Source organism: Lepidochelys kempii, chromosome 1, assembly GCF_965140265.1.
Source record: "Lepidochelys kempii isolate rLepKem1 chromosome 1, rLepKem1.hap2, whole genome shotgun sequence".
NCBI classification, from domain to species: Eukaryota; Metazoa; Chordata; order Testudines; family Cheloniidae; genus Lepidochelys; species Lepidochelys kempii.
In genome coordinates this window covers 286997414-287003224 of record NC_133256.1, presented here as the reverse complement: position 1 = coordinate 287003224, position 5811 = coordinate 286997414, and positions in this window count along the sequence as shown.

Genomic DNA, 5811 nt, shown 5'->3' with positions numbered 1-5811 from the left:
TCTCTTCATTCCTTTTATCATCTCCTTTAAAGCTTTATCCTTTTCACTTACCCTTTCTTCTTCCATCCCTTCTTTCCCTTCATTTTCCCTTTGCCCCTTCATCTGCTTCTATTTGTTATCCTTCACCTCCTTCTGCTTGCTCTACTGTTCCTCTTCCATACATTTGATCCAAAGAAGTTGCTTGTTCATGCATATTGATACATGTTAATATAAATCATATACAGATGGCAACTAAGAAAACAAAACTCATGGTGGGGGAAAGGAAGATGGGAAAAGAATGAAGAAAAGCAACCAAGTTGTTCCTATTCCTACTTCATGATTGACCAGGATTCTGCTGCATTTTCCGTGTTTGGTGGGTTGAGAAAGGCAATGGACTGACCTTATATAACACATTAATTCATTACAAGTGTTAAAAACTATTTGGACCTGATCCTCTTCTGCTCTCACTCACACTAGTTTTACACCAGTGCTACTTCCTTGACTCCAGTGAAGTTGATCCTCATTTATAGGGGTGTAACTGAGAAGAAAACAGGACCTGTTGTCTCCAAATTACCCCTGCTGAGAATTTATACAATAACAGATGTTAAAAGGATAAATCTAAAATTGTTTGAGAAGACAACATGGGAAAAGAAATGACAACAAGCAATGGAGGGAGATCTGGGGCAAAGCAGTTTCCGCAACAATCTGTACAAAACCAAAAGAGAATGAGCACAGTGTATGTCTACACTGAGTCTGGGAGCAAACCTCCCAGCCTGGTTCCACAGACCTGTGCTAGCAGAGCTCATGCTAGTATGCTAAAAATAGCAATGTAGCTGGTGCTTTGAAGTTGGGACTCAGTCTGGAACTGGGGCTCTGAAACCCCCTCTTTTTTGTGGCTGCAGAGCCCCAGCACCATTGTCTACAGAGCTAATTTTAGCATGCTCGCAGGAGCCCTGCTAACACAAGTCTGTGGGCCCACACTGGGAGGCTTGCTCTTAGATGCAGTGTATACATATCCTGTGAGACTGAACATTAATGCTATAAGACTCCAGAAATGATACAGCAAATCTGCAATACAGAGACTTAGAAATGTTGGAGTAACCTAGGGAGGAGGCAAAGCATTTCCAGTAATGGATGGTGGCCCTGTCCTAAGATGCAAGTATACTGGAAGCTTACTTGCTTCACAAAATAGCTTTCATAATATAAGGATTAAATTACCATTAGGCCTGCAGTTTCATACAGTACCTCAGAGCATGCCTTCAGGGGTATATTCATAGACCAATAAAAAATCCCTTGTATCTTAATGCTATAGTAAAAGTGGCAGCTTATGTGTTCTTGGAGTGCAGAATGAAAACACTGTGAGAATATAGTGTAGCTGGAGTGGAATGTACCTGGAGTGGTTTATGAGTGCCAGCAGATATTTGAACCTTGCAAATTATTTCAGCTTGGTACTATATTCGCACTGGGGCTTCCCAACACACTTTCTACAGTTCTCTGGGAATGGCCCTCCAAATACAATACTTTCCTGTCTGATGCTATATATTACAAAAAACAACCCCATTTTTCAAAATTGTGTTGAAATATAATCTTAACCCTGGCTGCAATGGATGTTGTGTTGGGAAAATAAGATGCTGGGAAGAAAGGTGGAGGGGGGTCATCAATTACGGGTTTGAGTGTACACGACTCTGAAAGGATGGGCCTGACCCTGCTTCCAAAGAAAATTCCCAGACATTTCAATGGCATCAGGAGTGGGTCTTAAGGCAATTCAGACCCAGTGTTGAAATTCATTCCAGATTTTCTGTTCTCCCCAAGCTCTGCTTGGCATGGGCAGGGAGGGCAGGGTTAGTAGTAAAGGTAGCTTTGAGCCACCTTTGTACTTCCCCCAGTTCTGGGCTCGGCCCCCAGTGTAAGTTAGAGTCGCCTTACTTTATGCTTGGCTGGCTATGGCCAGAATGGGCTGTTTATGACAGCTGAGAATAGCCAGAACACAGCAGTTCCCCTGCTCCCCACCCAGGCAGCCTACACTGGGGGTGGCAGAGCGTTATCACTCCAGCTTTGTGCCGCATGCGGATTCTCTTTTTAGGAGGGAATTCCTCAATAGGCAGATCTATCAGCTTTATGACCCCCATAGTGCCACAGGAGAGGATCAAATGGTCTATAATGTAACAGACAATCAGGCCCTGTATCTCTCCCTGCTGTACTGGGACATTGGTGGAAAATTCTATAATGACATTTTTTATGTATCATCTAATCAGCAATACCCACATACAAGAGGCTGACTTTCCTAATGGATTTTCCTGATTCTAGCTTATCTTGGTTTTGTGGTTTTAAGATAGAATTTTAGCTGTATTTTATTATTTAATCATTTGTGATTTAGACTAATAGTGGCCAAGCATTTGGAGAGACTGTGTGCTGGTTTACCAGATTAAGACTTTAACTGTAACAGCCAGTGATCGATTTGCTCAACTTCCCAGGCAACCAGCTACCTTTCTCCTCTTCTTCTGCAGCCAGTAGCCTTCTTGCCCCACTTCCCTTCCAGCCAATGACCTCTGCTCCTACTTCCCTCTATAATGAATCTGGGGCCACCCCGTGTGCTGAGCCCTTGTGCACCAATAGTGTCTGCCTCCCCATAAGCTGTCTTTATTCTCATCTGCAGTGGAGCTTGAGCACTGTAAGTCCCAAAGCGGCCAGATCATTTGAGATCAGGATCTTCATATAACTGTTTTAAAAACAAATGCTTCAATGCTATTTTCCCCTAAATCCCTTGCAAATAGTCTACTGCTCATCACCACACAATAACACACTAGTGTACATGGGATGACGGGAACATTACTCTTTCATTATTGGCAATGGACTGTATGGGAACAGGAGACCGGGTTAAGAAAACTCTGATTAGTTTTTCCTTCTAATCTCTCAGTTTTGTATCCGTCTCTTCCAGCCGGGGTCTTGTATACTTTACTACGATGGGTATTGAACTTGGCTGATCCTCTCCATGCCAGCATTTTCAACATTGGTTTGGAAGGAACAGCAAATGTTTGCTGCACTGCAGTATCCACAGAACTTGAGAGCAAAAGCAGCTGGCCAGCAACAGAAAGGGGGAAATGTGGCCACACAGCTGGATAGATATCCACATATCTGTATATAAAGAATGAAGAGAGGCCTGGCTTTGCCTTTTAGCTGTGACCCTCGTCACTGGGTTATGCTGTTCCCCCACGCTCTCTTGTGTGCTGTTCAAAAGCCTCAGCTTTTGTGACATATTTGGATCCCTTGGCTCATATTGACTTCCTTTATGCTTCACATTTCCTTCCATATATGTGTGCCTAGGCTTGTGGAGGTTGTTGTTGAGTGTTACCACTTACAGTGTCATTTGTAACTGTTTCATCCTCCATCTCCCTGTCTATAGGCCAAATTCACAGAGATGCTCTCAGTTGCAGTTAATGCAAATTACAGGTGCTCAGCACCTCTCAAGAATTGTCTCTCTGCCTGTCATTCCTAAAGTACCATCACCATAGCCTAGCATGCAACCATCAAGTACCCAATTAAGAAATGCAAAATTTCGTCCACAAAGATAACACTCTCCTGCTCTCTGTGATCTCACCACCATTTTTCTAAGGGATATGTTCTTTCTCACTTCTTTTCCTGGAAAAAACGCTGTCAGCCATTCGTTAATCACCATTGCAGTAAGGCATATGTTGAGGTGTCTGGCACTGTGTTCTATGACAGGCTTGTCCTGATCTCCAGTTTCACTGTAGACTCCATCAGCCACAGTGTGCCCATTGATCTCAGCTGTCAAGCTGGGTTGTCCAGAGAGTCTTTGAGATATCTAGGCCCCAGTCCATTGAAATATTAGAAGATTAGCCTAAAACCTTGAAATGGATGTAGAATTGCATAGGGAGCCGAATGGGAGGATCAAGCACCAATATGCTGTGCTCTTGTTGGTCGGACTTATCTAAATGGCTGTTCCCTGCATGAGGAACCAGCTGACTTTTCTATGTAGCCTTCAGAGTAGTCCAACACTGAACAAATTGCAATAGACAAGCCTTAAACTGGCACTGGTATTGATCACCTGATAGGAAAGAGTGCAGTCTCCTAGCTTGCTGAAACTGGAAAAAGCCATTATTTCTGCTATTTGAGTGTTTTGGAGATCCAATGAGTCCAGAAGGAGCACAAGGCTGTACCTCATCATGGCAATCAGGGCAGGTAAGGTAAGACCAGAGCTCCTGCTAGTTCCTTGTTTTCTTCATATCAGCATAATATCTTTCTTATCTGGATTGAATTTAAACTAGCTACTTTTTCATCTCAATATTTCTCTTGCTCACACTTCTCTCTCTCTCCATATATAGTAATCCTGCACTTCTCTTGACCATTCCCTGAACTGCTGTGCTATCAGTGCATTTTATGGGAAATGATAATGTTCCCATGGTGACTGCCATCTTGGGTGCTGCTGATGTGCAGTTTCATTGCTTGTATACATTTTCCCACTTTTTGGAACAATTGGAATCCTAAATGGTAGTTAGACACCAGCATTTATACAACTTTATTTAGTTTATTTTTAATATAACTGCCAAAGAAGCAGGACTCTGTTTCAGTTTATTTTTCCTCCAGACCTTCCTCCTTTGTCCTTCTAATTTTGCTTCAGTTTTCGGGGGTCTCATAGTTAAGGCTAAAATTTTGTCATGATTTTTAGTAAAAGTCATGGACTGGTCACGGGTAATAAACAAAAATTCACGGAAGCCATGACCTGTCTGTGACTTTTGATGCTGCAGCGCCATAAACAGTGGTGGTGGGGAGTTGTGGGGTTCCCCCTCTGCCCGTAGCAGCTCGAAGCTGTGGAGGGAGGCGAGGGGGGGCTCCACTCACAGCAGGAGCTGCAAGGTGACCATATTTCCCAAGGAGAAAATGGGACACCCCAGCCATTTGCCCTAGGCATCCCCCCTCCTCCTCCCACGTGGGGCTGTTGCACGTCTCTGGAACCGTGAGGAGGGCCCCCTCTGGAGTCTGTCACCTGTTGCTGGAACTTTGCAGGGGGCTCCCTGTCACTTGTCACTTTGCTGTCGCCTGTCGCTGGAACTCTGCCAAGGCTCCACTGGCTGTCAGCTCCAGAGTCCGGCAGCCCCTGGGGCTGAAGCAGAGAATGTCATGGAGGTCTCTGGAAGTCACAGATTCCCGATTCCGTGACTTCCATGACCTCCGTGACATAAACGTAGTCTTAATCATAGCTGGTACCGCTCTCATCCCAACATTGTTTCAGCTCTTCCCAACCCCATTCACTTCTATTCCCCCTCTCTGTCCTCTCCCCATTGATGCCCTGGCCACCTTGACGCTCTCAAGGTTTGAGCCCAGATGATGGGTTCTGCTCATCATCCAAATGCAGGTGATTGAGAATGTGGTTGGTTTTTTTTGGGGGGGGGCGGGCATAGTTTGTAGTTGTCACCGTTTGTGAGTGTCACAGAATTGACTGCCCTCAGCCAGGCAAGTGGGGAAAAGGGGGAGGAAATCATTTCTTTGGGACGGGGGCTAATTTTTGCACGGCGAGCTGCAGCCAACAGCCGCTGGCATGCAGCTCACGGTCACTGGAGCTCTGCCTGCCCCGGGGGGACCTGCACAGACGAGGAGGCAGGAGACGGTCACCGCGGCCGCCCAGCCCAGGCCCTTGGGGAGCGAGCGAAGGAGCGGAGGGAGGGGTGGGGGCGGGGAGCGGTTCCCCTTTGGGGTTGCTGGGACTTTCGGGGCGTGCTCGTGTGGCTCTTCGCTACTGAAAGTGAAAGTGGCGGGGCCAGGCGGGGCGAGTGTGTGTGTGGGGGGCGGCGGCGGCGGCGGGGGGGGGGGTTG